The sequence below is a fragment of the Amblyraja radiata genome, chromosome 18 (assembly GCF_010909765.2).
Source record: "Amblyraja radiata isolate CabotCenter1 chromosome 18, sAmbRad1.1.pri, whole genome shotgun sequence".
Lineage (NCBI taxonomy): Eukaryota > Metazoa > Chordata > Chondrichthyes > Rajiformes > Rajidae > Amblyraja > Amblyraja radiata.
Window position 1 is genome coordinate 43,018,025 of NC_045973.1, and position 13,890 is coordinate 43,031,914.

Genomic DNA, 13,890 nt, shown 5'->3' on the forward strand with positions numbered 1-13,890 from the left:
AAATGTATTATCATTATTATTATTAAAAACTAAATGCTCCTTTACTTAATCTTCATGTATTCACTTTGCTCTTTATTTATTTCATAAACATCAGTAACTGCTGCAGAATAGTAAGGGACTGTGAACTTGGGCACTCTAAAAGAGAGCAGCACATATTAAAGATGGACACAAAATGCTAGAGTAAATCAGCGGCTCAGCCAGCGTCTCTGGAGAAAAGGTACAGGTGACATTTTGGGACGGGACCCTTCTTCAGACAGATTATACTAGGGAGAATCACCGTTTTTTCCAGAGGTGTTGGGTGCTATGCTTTTGGCCACAATTTATTCAGCACATCTTTGCTGAATGCATCCCACTGCTTTCAGTGTTTGCTTGGCTGCTGCACTAATCTCTGCAATCCTAACATTTAGTGATGCATCCATTATTGTCATTTACAGCTGGGAGATCGGCAGCTTCACATTGCACACAACGAATGATTCATTTACAATTCACATTTCTACAGTTTTGCTTAAAATTAATTTGTATTCATGATTCCCATCATAAATCACTGAGGATTTTTCATATCTCCGATTGCTTTGATTTCCTGCACAAATTATTTGTACAACAAGATGTTTACAGTTGAGATGTTGTACAGGTTCGACAGCACGTGCAAAACCGGAGAAAGACATTTTCTGGCTCCTGCTAGAAAAGAAGCTGGTTTTGCTGTTGAAAAAGATCTCCCCTTCTCCCATCTACAGCCGACCTGCAACCAATAGCCTCGAGTTTTTGACCTCTCTGCTAACATCCCTCACAACCTTTCTGACCTTTTGGGTTTTAAGCAGCAGGTGGCAGAAAAGTTACCACAAGGATAACTGGCTTGTAACGTTTTTATTATACGGGCAGCAATAAAGTTGCTGCCTTACTTTTTATGTGTGTCACTTATTTTCCTTATTTATATTGTGCCCTGGATTGCCATTACTATTTGGGGGCCTTGTATATAACACCCACCAATATTTTCTGCTCATTACAGGTTCTTAGCTCCATCCAAGCTTATTTTCCTGGCCTTCTTTCTGTTGAGTTCGTCTCATTCTTTATTAGCAAGCCTTCTGCTCCTTTTGTTTTTCTGTTTCCCTTTTCTCATTTAAAAATTAATTATCCTGGAATATTTAATTCTTAACTTTTGTCACTTTGCTACTATGTCTAGGCACTAGGCTGCCTACTTATGTCATTTGTGGCAATAATTCATCTGTCTTATTATGAGTATTGATTAGTTTAGTTTTATTTAGTTTATTTTCCGAGATACAGCGCGGAAACAGGCCCTTCGGCCCACCGAGTCTTTGACGACCAGCGATCTCCGCACACTTAACACTATCCTACGCACACCAGGGACAATTTACATTTATACCAAGTCAATTAGCCCACAAACCTGTACGTTTTTCGAGTTTGGGAAGAAACCGGAGCTTCCCGGAAAAAACCCACGCGGTCACGGGTAGAATCTACAGTCAAGCACCTACAGCCAGAAGATAGACACAGAATGCTGGAGTAACTCAGCGGGACAGGCAGCATCTCTGGAGAGAAGGAATGGGTGACATTTCGGGTCGAGACCCTTGTTCAGACTGGTTAGGGATAAGGGAAACAAGAGATATAGACGATGGAGAGATAAATAAAGAACAATGAATAAAATGAATGCAAAAATGTAATGATAAAGGAAACAGGCCTAGCTGTTTGCAGGGTGAAATCGAGAAGCGGGTGGGGGAGGGATAGAGAGAGGGGGGATGCTTGGGCTACCTGGTGAGAGAAATCAATATTCATACCCAAGCTGCCCAAACGGAATATGAGATGCTGTTCCACCAATTTGCGTTTAGCCTCACTCTGACAATGGAGGAGACCTGGGACAGAAAGGTCTGTGTGGGAATGGGAAGGAGAATTAAAGTGTCCAGCAACCGGGAGATCAGGTACGTCCAGCCGGACTGAGTGAAGGTGTTCAGTGAAACGATCGCCCAGTCTACGTTTGGTCTCGCCGATGTATAAGAGTCCACATCTTGAACAACGATTACAGTAGATGAGGTTGGAAGAGGTGCAAGTGAACCTCTGCCTAACCTGAAAGGACAGTTGGGGTCCCTGGACATAGAAACATAGAACCATAGAAAATAGGTGCAGGAGTAGGCCATTCGGTCCTTCGAGCCTGCACCGCCATTCGATATGATCATGTCTGATCATCCAACTCAGTATCCCATCCCTGCCTTCTCTCCATACCCCCTGATCCCTTTAGCCACAAGGGCCACAAGGGCCACATCTAACTCCCTCTTAAATATAGCCAATGAACTGGCCTCAACTACCTTCTGTGGCAGAGAATTCCACAGATTCACCACTCTCTGTGTAAAAAATGATTTTCTCATCTCAGTCCTAAAAGACCTCCCTCTTATCCTTAAACTGTGACCCCTAGTTCTGGACTTCCCCAACATCGGGAATAATCTTCCTGCATCTAGCCTGTCCAACCCCTTAAGAATTTTGTAGGTTTCTATAAGATCCCCCCTCAATCTTCTAAATTCAAGCGTGACAAGCCGAGTCTATCCAGTCTTTCTTCATATGAAAGTCCTGCCATCCCAGGAATCAGTCTGGTGAACCTTCTCTGTACTCCCTCTATGGCAAGAATGTCTTTCCTCAGATTAGGAGACCAAAACTGTACGCAATACTTCGGGTGTGGTCTCACCAAGACCCTGTACAACTGCAGTAGAACCTCCCTGCTCTTATACTCAAATCCTTTTGCTATGAATGCTAACATACCATTTGCTTTCTTCACTGCCTGCTGCACCTGCATTCCTACTTTCAATGACTGGTGTACCATGACACCCAGGTCTCGTTGCATCTCCCCTTTTCCTAATCGGCCACCATTCAGATAATAGCCTACTTTCCTGTTTTTGCCACCAAAGTGGATAACCTCACATTTATCCACATTATACTGCATCTGCCATGCATTTGCCCACTCACCCAACCTATCCAAGTCACATTGCAGCCTCCTAGCATCCCCCTCACAGCTAACACTGCCCCTCAGCTTTGTGTCATCCGCAAACTTGGAGATGTTGCAAACTTGGAGATGTTGCATATACCTCCTCCCTCGACAGGTGTTATATTTTCTGTGGTTGCAGGGAAAGGTACCTGGGGAGCGGGTGGATTGGGTGGGAAGCGATGAGTTAACCAGGGAGTTGCGGAGGGAATGGTCTCTGCAAAAGGCGGAAAGGGGTGGAGATGGGAAAATGTGGCTAGTGATGGGATCCTGTTGGAGGTGGCGGAAATTTTGGAGGATTATGTATTGTGTGCGATGGCTGATGGGGTGGAAGGCAAGGACCAGGGGACTTTGTTTTTGTTACGTCTATGGGGAGCCAGGATCTGGCGTTGTAAGGCAGTAGATCTACTGCTGCATCACAGTGCCGCTCTGTCAGTGTGTCCAGCTTTACATTTTGCCTGTGGGGCATTTCTCTCTGCTTTGCCTCCAACTGAAGGAGTACTTTTGTTGAAGAAGTACTTTTGCAGTGTGAAGAAGGGTCTCGACCTGAAACGTCACCCATTCCTTCTCTCCAGAGATGCTGCCGGTCATGTCCCGCTGAGTTACTCCAGCATTTTGTGTCTATCTCTCAGTACTTTTGCGGTCGGTGTGAAACGTCACAGGTAATATTACTAATTTTGTGTATCTGCGCCATCACACTCTCCTTTCTATTAGCTATCTGGACCAATCCAATCCCACCAAAGACTTGCAACCCCAGTCCTCTCAACTAGCACTATCCCCCATTTCTCCTCACCATGCCATTATTTAGTTCCAGGGGCATTTTAGTACTAGGACACCAGTGAATGTAGAGACATCTAAGTGGAAGGCCTCCTCCTTTCCCTAGCACACCCACAGTATTGCAACAGTGTGCCAGTCTGCACCATTGTGCTGAGATTACAGGAGTGGGACGAAGCCATGATCTTTCAGCTGTCAAGATCAGCATTTGTTGCTTCGGTCTCAGAGGAGAAAGATTTGCTCCAGCTGATTGAACATAGCAAAGATAAATTTCCCTGACATGATTGCTTAAGCACAGACATGAAATCGAGTGGTGTTAAAACCAAATTGTGAGAGGTACCATTGATTTTGTATCACCACAGGCAGCCGTGGTTGGCTAGATGTTTTCGCATAGCAGTAATTCAACGTGACGCGACTCGCTATTTTCAGCAAATTCCTGTTTGATTAAAGATAACAACACCACTGTTGCCGTTTCTGTGGAAGCCAATTCTCTGAGAGAAGTCGCCTGCCAGTTTCCATGGCAACAACAGCGATTCTGATCGCCTCTCTGATCGAATTCAGGCCGTGGGTTGAAGTGATGTTTCGGAAGTCAATTTAATATGTGTTTTGTTTGAAGTGCCAAGGGATTCAAGAAATGAAAAGAACATGTTATCATAGTCTGCAATTTACATGAAATAGGAATATGGTTAAATGTAACTGCAGGATATAAACTTGCAGTGCATGTAAATTAAAGGATAGTACGTGTACCGTTCCAAACGGAATGGTAACTCGTGCTCACGCGTGCTGGCACCTTGATGCACACTCGTGCCGGCACCTTACACACACACGTGCCGGCACCTTACACGCACCGGCACCTTACATGGACACGCGTGCCGGCATCCCGGGAACGTCGCCGGTGCACGCGTGTGCTGGATTGGTAACACCATCCAATGGGTGGGCGTGACGTGGGACTTGCGCGGGACTCAGCCCGGGACACAGGCTATAAATGCTGCAGCCATCTTTTGTAAGTTACCATCATGCTCATCAGTAAATTACTGTTACCTTACTTACTTTGTTGTGTTTATTGTCCCGGGCAATACATCATGTGTTGTCTTTCTGCTGACTGGTTAGCACACAGAAGCTTTTCACTGTACCTCGGCACGTGTGGCAATAAACTAAACTGAACTGAACGTGACAATTGGCGACGAACATGGGATTGGACCCCGCACAACAGCATGTAAACAAGGTGGCACTGCATCATCCGTGTACAATGTACAGCAGCAATACAGTTGCACAGGCAGATGTGTGACCTATATTTGGGGGCAATAGTGATCATGAAAATATCAGCCAGATCCTGATATTCATAAAAGTAAAGCTAAGTAAGGAATGTCAATAACCAACCATCAGTCATACTCACCTTTATCACACTTTGCCTTATTGTGAGTATTTGCAGAAGGAATTAATTTACTATTCTTGAATTAGTATTCATTCATACTGATTCAAGTCAAGTCAAGTCAAGTCAAGATTCTGTACTATTCCTGCTGTAAAGACTAAAAAGATTTAAACCTTGTTCATTGGGGAATGATTATGTAACAGAATAAAGGAACAGAATCACCAACTTATTCCGTAGCTGAAAACTGTCTCTGAGAGAAGGAATGGGCAATGTTTTGGGTCGAGACCCTTCTTCAGTCAGGGTTGAGGGTCTTTGATGACACTAGCTGTTTCTTTGATTAGCGCTTCCTATAAACTCCTTCAGTGGTGGCGAGGTCAGTACTTGTGATGTTTACAACTTGTAATAGCAATTTTAAAACTTTTCCAATGTCCAACTTATTATTGCTGTTACTACACTGGCAGGGAGGGGTGATCGTACGCAGCCGATAGCAACAATGAATCCTCCTCCCTGCCGGTGTAGTAATGGCAGGGACGTGCGGTCAGGGGAGGCAGGGGATGCAAAGCCTCACCTGTCATACTCCCTATGAAAATAGCTGTTAAGAAAAGTAAAGAAAAATAATAATAAAATAAAATAAATATAAATATAAATATAAAATATAAATATTTTACCACTGATCTGTGTTATAAATGTAATTTCTATATGAATCTAATCATTTTTTATAGTAATAATGGCAAAATTTTCCCAGCTCCGCTGCAAATACATGAAGAAATGCAAGGTGAGGCAGCGGCAAGCTGAGCCTCCCCTCTGATTGCGCAATCCCTTAGAAACTGCTTGGAGCGCGGGCAATAAGCGTGTGCCTGTCACCATCTCTCTATATGTCACCAAAATAATGTTTGTAAACCCCGTCATTACATGTCCTTACCTTCCATAGTCCAGGTAACATATTTCACATATAAACATATTACATTTGTGCTCGCTGGTCTCACATAAAACTGCATTGAAAAAGCACCAGGCGAGGCAGCGATCACATCTGCCTCACAAGGGGGCGTGTCTTGAGCCCAGTGGAGGAAGAGCGAACGTCAATTACGTAGGCTCACGTAATTGACGCTGCCTCACTCTCCACGTTAGCTACCTTCAGCAGCGGCAGCAGCGGCAGCGCAGACCAAAGATCATGGAGATACGCCATTTGGGAAGGTAGACTTTGTCGGTACATTAGAAAGTTATTAGATTTAAAAAAAATAGATCTATACTTACCACAATAATAAAGTCATCAATTTCTGTACATTTTTGTTTAGTCCATGTAAGGCAGGAGTCTCCAAAATATGGCCCGCGGGACATATCAGGCCCACCACCTGATTTTTCAAGCTCAGATTCGAGTCAGAGAGCGCGGCGGCCTGGGGCTGCTCTTAGTGTTGTTACCGGTTAGATCCCTCCAATTGTCAGAGCCGAGACATCACTGGGCTGCAGTGAAGAAGGGTGCAATTGTGTGGCGGGGGGTTCGGCAGCGGTCATAATGGGTCGGCTGCGGGTTATAACGTGCCATCGTTCTTCTCTCCCTTCTCTCTCTCTCCCCATTCTGTCTCTCTCCCCATTCTCTCTCTCTCTCTCTCCTTTGTCTCTCTCTCTCCCATCTATCTCTCTCCCTTCTCTCTCTCTCCTTTGTCTCTCTCTCTCCCATCTATCTCTCTCCCTTCTCTCTCTCCCCCATTCGCTCTCTCTCTCTCCTCTCTCCCCATTCTCTCTCTCTCCTTTCTCTCTCCCCATTCTCTCTCTCTCTCCCCATTCTCTCTCTCTCTCCCCTCCCTTCTCTCTCTCTCCTTCCCTTCTATCTCACCCCTCCCTTCTCACTCTCTCCTTCCCTTCTCTCTCTTTCCCTCCCTCCTCTCTCTCTCTCTCCCTCTCTCATTCTCCCTGCTTTCTCTCTCTCGCTTCTCTCTCTCCCTTCTCTTCTCTATCCCTCCCTCCCAGCCACGGCTCCACCGCTCTCTCTCCTCGGGGAGCCGCGGTGATCAATACAGGGAGGGCTGGGCCACTAATACTAGTCAGTGCCTCCCCAGCCATTGACCTCACCGCACGTCACTGAGTAATGGCAATAATAAGTAGGACATTGGAAAATTTGCCATTACATTAAACTAAAAACGATTCCTTCTCCCGTGCCAGCTCCAGTCGATCTGACCACTCCCTGTGGTTTTGCTTGCCTGATCCGATACATGTCACCCTCATCTACGTATCAACAGTCACCCCAAGCTTACAAATTATTCTGCAAGAAATATCTAGACAAAATAATAAAATATGCTAACAGTAACGAGCCTGAGCAAGAATGGCTCCTACACAACTGATAGAGCAGATAATGAATATATCATCAGATTATAGCAACGTTAAAACTGACTTTTATTTCAGTTCAATAGCAGTGTTCAGCATCAACTTTCATTGATGTTGCTCTGGGATTCTTTCTTAATGGGGGTGTTGCTCCCACCACTCACCCAATAAACCAGTGATACTACGCCCATCAGAAGTAGGACCTGTGCTTTTGATGGAAGGACCCAAGAACAGCAGTAACATACATATATTGCTCCTCTGGATACAGAAGGCATCAGCAGAATAGAGCCCAATTTCATATTTCTTCCTTGTCAGTCCCTGCCCTACAATGCTTCAAGTCCTCTGCGCTCCTTCATATCTTGCACACTCACATTGGAGTTGATCCCTAAGTTCATAAGTTCTTGGAGCGGAATAAGGCCATTCGGCCCATCAGGTCTTCTCTGCCATTCAATCATGGCTGATCTATCTTTCGCTCTCAACCCCATTCTCCTGCCTTCGCCCCGTGACCCCTGACACCTGCACTAATCAAATATTTGTCAATCTCCTCCTTAAAATTACCCATTGACTTGGCCTCCACAGCCTTCTGTGGCAATGAATTCCACGACATCATTACCCTCTGACTAAAGAAATTCCTTCTCATCTCCTTTCTAAAGGTACCACCATCTCCGATTGTCATACTTTTAGCGCTGGAATTCCTCCCTAAATCTTTGTGTGCTTCTTCCTCTTTTGAGACATACTCCTGGATTATGGGCCTGTCCCACTTAGGTGATTTTTTCGGCGACTGTCAAAGCATCGACTGGACCCCCACTACGACAATGTCTACGACAATGTCTACAACAACCTACCACCCAGGCGACATCAAGCTACGGCAAGCTATCGACAACCCGCGACCCATTAGGACGTCCACCTACGACCACACCTACGACAACCTACGTCCACCCGCGACAAGCTATGACAAGGTAAGACACGTCGCCGGTACCTGTCGCCGGTACCTGTCGCCGGTACCTGTCGCCGGTTGACGTAGGTTGACGTAGGTAGTCGCCAATGGAATTCACTGAAGTCGGCAACGGCGACAACCTACATCATCCTGGCGCCAACATACGACAGCATCTACGTCAGGAGAAGTCAAGCTATGACAAGCCCACAGTCGCCGACTGTCGCCGAAAAGATTTGAACATTTCAAAATCCAGCGGCGACCAGAAAAACACTACAATTCTTTGGGCGACTGAGAAGACCATGTAGGTGACACCCCGACAACCATGTGGTGACAACCTGATCGCCTGTAGTCACCTAAGTGGGACAGGGGCATTAAGCATCTGCTCCAACATCATTTTGATGCTTGGTAGTCATTTTTGTTTGCTTCCCTGCATCATCTTAGGTTGTTTTATTACATTAATGATTCCGTAAAATTGAACTTGTTATCATTGCACTCATATGAACTGGAACACACAAAGAGGACCAGACCAACAGCCCATGTCTTAATGCAATGTTCAATTGTTCAATGAGCAATTGTGACTAAAGATGAACATCCCACTCTTTTTCAGTGTAAGGTTATTCAATGCAGAGAACAATTCCATTAAAAAATATATGGTAACCTTAAAGAATAAGAAGATTGTTTCAATGATGAATATGTTTAGTTTCCTTGTGAGACGAAATCTCATTAGGTGTTTTTCAGTATAATGCAAATGAAGCACAGAATGCCCATTGTGAAATAAAAAAGGTTAATACGATTTTAAGTTGGATGCCACAAATGGTGTCTGACAGAGCTGCCAAGGAAAATGATTGCTTCCCAGTGTAAGCAATAAAAAATAAATTAGAGGCACTTACTAATGAATAATGCAAACATTAATGTCTGTTCAACATGTTGCCATAGTAATGTGCCTGATATGAATATTTGTGAGTTTAATTTGATGCAGCAACACATTTAATGATGTCTGCCATTTGACCTAACTTTCAATGATTAGATTTGCATATTTTGGTGTGGCAAGTTGCTGAATGTGCAATCGAATAGCATACAGCAAGAAGAAAATTGGACGCTGAGATTTGAGTGGACAGGTCAGGAACATTTGCCTCTGCTTAACCCTCAGGTTTTTAAACAGTACAAACTGCTGGAGGATAGACACAAAATACTGGAGTAACTCGGCGGGTCAGGTCGCATCTCTGGAGAACATGGATCTTCAGAAGGGTCCCGACCCGAGACGTCACCCATCCTTTTCTCCAGAGATGCTGCCTGACCCGATCAGTTACTTCAGCACTTTGTGTCTATCTTTGGTAGAACCCAGCGCCTTCATTTCTTTGTTTCTACAACTGCTGGAGGAACTCAGCAGGCCGGGCTGTATCTGTGAAGGAAATGGACAGATGGCTCTTCGGGTCAGGGCCCATCTTTAGACTGGAAGGGGGGTCCCCACCTGAAACTCTGTCTGTCCAGTTTGAAGAAGTATCCCAAACCAAAACATCATCTATCTCAGTCTGAAGAATGGTCCCGACCCAGAGTATTGTTACACAGGTTCTGTCTGATCCACTGAGTTCCACGAGCAGTTTGTTTCTTACTCATGAATCTTTTCAGATGACTGCAATTATGGGTTGCATCAGGAAGGGGAGGGAAGCTGAATACAGAGGTGTCGTCAACAACTTTGAGTGGTTGGGGCTGAATCACTCACAGCTCAACACTGACAAGACTAAGGAGTTAGTGTTGGACTTTAGGAGAAGAGGGACACCCCTGTCCCATGTCTCCATCAAGGGGTGTGGATGTGCAGTTTACCAAGTACTTTGGAATTTACCTGGACAATAAACTGGACTGGACCAGGAACGCTGAGGCCCTGTACAAGGGACAGAGCCGTCTGTACTTTCTGAGAAGGTTCCGCTCTTTCAACATCTGTTGTAAGATGTTCTATCAGTCGGTGGTAGCCGGTGCCATCTTCTTCACTGTCGTGTGCTGGGGCAGCAGGGCGAAGGCCGTGGACACCAATCGAATCAACAAGCTCATCAGGAAGGCTGGCTCCATCCTGGGGGTGGAGTCGGATTCATTGGAGGTTGGTCTTGGAGGGGAGGATGCCGCTCAAACTGCGGAGCATCTTGGACAATACAACTCATTCCCTCCATGACACACTGGCCAACCTGAGAAGCACCTTCAGCAACAGACTGGTTCCACCAAGATGCAGCACAGGACGCCACAGGAGATCCTTCTTCCCTGTGGCTATCAAACAGGATAACTCCTCCCCCTTCTGTCGTGGGGTAGACTGACTTCCCATCCCCCAATGTTTGCACATCCCCTATCATGGACGTTCCACTTGTCACTTTAATTTCCTGTATGGTGTTATCGTTTATAATTGTTGGCAGACCAATTTCCTTTCTGGGATAAATAATGTTCTATCGTATCGTGTAATTTCAGCAACGACAGTTTCTCGTGTCTCTATTTTACTTCATCAGGTTTACTGTGTTAGAAAGGATTTCAATTATGAAAAAATAGTTCTGCAGTTTATTTTGGAGAACGGGGGGAAAGGAACCAGAAATTATCTCTCTGAAGCGGGGAATAGCCAAAAAGGTTTGGGTTCCTTCCTCGTGTGCGGCCATCTTCTATATCACGTCTTTCCAGTGCTTGGCGCAGGCGAGCGCAGCGGCATTTGGTTCGGCCAGGTCATCTTCGGTACATTGTGGAGCTTGGCTACATCTCATGATGTGTTCCATGGTTTGGGATTTGCCACACACACACATGCATCGGAAGTTGTTATTTTCCATTTCTTCACGGACACCTTGCAGCGTCCTTCGCCGACCCGCAGGCGGTTCAGTGTTATCCAGACAGCCCAAGGTTGAGCGTGGCCGGTAGCGAGGCATTCATCTGGGGTGATGCCTCTCTCCATCCATTAGGTTGTCTGGCTGCCAAGGCTGTTCCACTGGTTCTGCCATTCAGTAATCCTGGCATCAGTTGGAGCGGTCTCCAGTACTTCAGTGGTGTCCAGGATGCAGCTCCTGGAGCTGAGCCGTCTCTGGGCAGCAGAGTGCTCATGGAGTGAGTGCCGTTTGTCATTGGCCTGCTTTGAAGGTTTGGGTGTATCTACCTTAATTAAAATAACAGTGCACAGATTGAAATGGAAGGTAAGGTAGAGTGGCTGAACTCAATGTAAAATCAGGCCAAGAAATAAAATCTCAAAGAGAGAAAGTAAACGAGGCTTTCATGAGAACATGTGATCGGGGGTACGATGGTGCAGTGGTAGGGTTGCTGCCATTCAGTGCCAGGGAACTGGATTCAATCCCGACTACGGGTGCTGTCTGTACAGAGTTTGTACGTTCTTGATTTGATTTGATTTGATTTAATTTATTGTCATTGTCTTCAATGAAGAGACAATGAAATTATTTTTCGCTTAGTCATACAAAAAATAAAAAATAAAAAAAACACAAAAGAACACAGTAATCCACAACACAACATCCCCAGACGGCACCAAAGTTCCCCACTGTGAGGGAAGGAACCAAAGTCCAGTCAACCTCCTCGCCGATGTTCCCCAATGCCTCCCGAGCACCCTGTAGTTGCTGCTACGGGCGGCCCGATGTTCAGGCCCTCTCTCTGGGGACCTCTCGTCGGCCACCTTCCACTGGAGTCCGCGGCTCCTTATGTCAACAGGCCGCGCTGGGCTGAGATTCGCGCTGGTGACCCCCGGCAAATAATAATAATAATAATAATAAATTTTATTTATGGGCGCCTTTCAAGAGTCTCAAGGACACCTTACAAAAATTTAGCAGGTAGAGGAAAAACATGTAAGGAGAATTAAATAAATAGTAGAGACATGACTAGTACACAAAGTAAAGACAGAATACAATTCAAAACACAATATGAGGCAATTAATGCACAGATGAAAAGGGAGGGGGACGTGGGGCTAAGGATAGGCAGAGGTGAAGAGATGGGTCTTGAGGCGGGACTGGAAGATGCTGAGGGACACAGAATTGCGGATCAGTTGGGGGAGGGAGTTCCAGAGCCTGGGAGCTGCCCTGGAGAAAGCTCTGTCCCCAAAACTGCGGAGGTTGGACTTGTGGATGGAGAGGAGACCGGCTGATGTGGATCTGAGGGACCGTGAGGGTTGGTAGGGGGAGAGGAGGTCAGTGAGATATGGGGGGGGGGACAGATGGTGGAGGGCTTTGTAGGTGAGGATCAGGATTTTGTAGGTGATCTGGTGGGAGATGGGAAGCCAGTGAAGTTGTTTGAGGACTGGAGTGATGTGATGCCAGGGTTTGGTGTGGGTGATGAGTCGGGCGGCTGCGTTCTGGACCAGTTGGAGTCGGTTGATGTAGGTGGAGCTGATGCCAAGGAGAAGTGAGTTGCAATAGACCTTCTTTTTTGTGTTGTTTTTTTTCGTTTTGTGTAGCTGCGTTTTTGGTTTTTAGGTTGTGTTTATGTGGGTGGGGGGTTGAAACGGGGTTTGCTGTCGTTTTCGTCGTATCCCCCCTCTCTGCCTCCGTCTGCGCTGAGGCCTAATGGCGGAGCTGGCGACCTCGGGACTCTGGAGGCAGCCTGTCAGGACTTGCCCTGGGCTCGCTCCCGTGAGGGCGGCCCAGCTCTGTGCTGGAACTGCGCTCCCGTGAGGACGGCCTGGCGAGGGGCCGAGACTCTCCCGTGAGGGGCTGTGGCATTCCCGTCGGAGTGGCCCAGCCCGAGGGAGAACGGCACTCCCGTCGGAGTGGCCCAGCTCGAGGTGGAATAGCACTCCCGTCGGAGTGGCCCAGCCCGAGGGAGAACGGCACTCCCGTCGGAGTGGCCCAGCTCGAGGTGGAACAGCACTCCCGTCGGCGTGGCCCAGCTCGAGGGAGGAACGGCACTCACGTGAGGGCGATCCGTCTCGGGGCTGGAACGGTGCTCCGGTGGCTGGGACGGCGTTCTGGCGGCGGCGACCTGAGTCCTGGGTTCAGCCGCGGGCCAGCGGCTGCGTGTGCTGGACTGGAGGGCGGCAGCTTCGACCACCCCCGGGCCGCGGTGTTTGAGCCGGCCCATTGCGGGGTTCGGTGAGCCGCGGGACTGTTGTGCCATCGCCTGGTGGGGAATCGCCTCAGCGCAGAGGGAGAAGAGGAGGGAAGAGACAGTAACCCTAAGATTTTTTGCCTCCACCACAGTGAGGAGGTGCTTGGAGGATACACTGTGGTGGACGTTAATTTGTGTTTACTGTTGTTTATTATTGTATGATGCATGTATGACTGCAGGCACGAAATTTCGTTCAGACCGTAAGGTCTGAATGACAATAAAGGGATTCAATTCAAAATTCAATTCAGTCGGGAGGAGATGAAGGCATGGATGAGTCTTTCAGCAGCGGGAGGTGTGAGAGAGGGTCTGAGTTTGGCGATGTTGCCGAGATGAACGAAGGAGGTTTTAATGACATGGCGGATGTGAGGTTCAAGGGAGAGGGTGGAAGCAAACATCACGCCAAGGTTGCGGGCCTTGGGAGATGGGGAGACAGTG

General features: G+C 46.9%; 1 long non-coding RNA gene across 1 annotated transcript; it reads left to right on the top strand.

Annotated features, from left to right (window-relative positions):
* The first annotated feature begins 771 nt into the window (after positions 1 to 771).
* LOC116983553 lies at positions 772 to 12,247 on the top strand. The gene is made up of 3 exons (XR_004414741.1): positions 772 to 821; positions 5,503 to 5,506; positions 12,238 to 12,247. It is a non-coding gene; the product is annotated as an uncharacterized LOC116983553 (long non-coding RNA).
* The last annotated feature ends 1,643 nt before the right edge of the window (positions 12,248 to 13,890 follow it).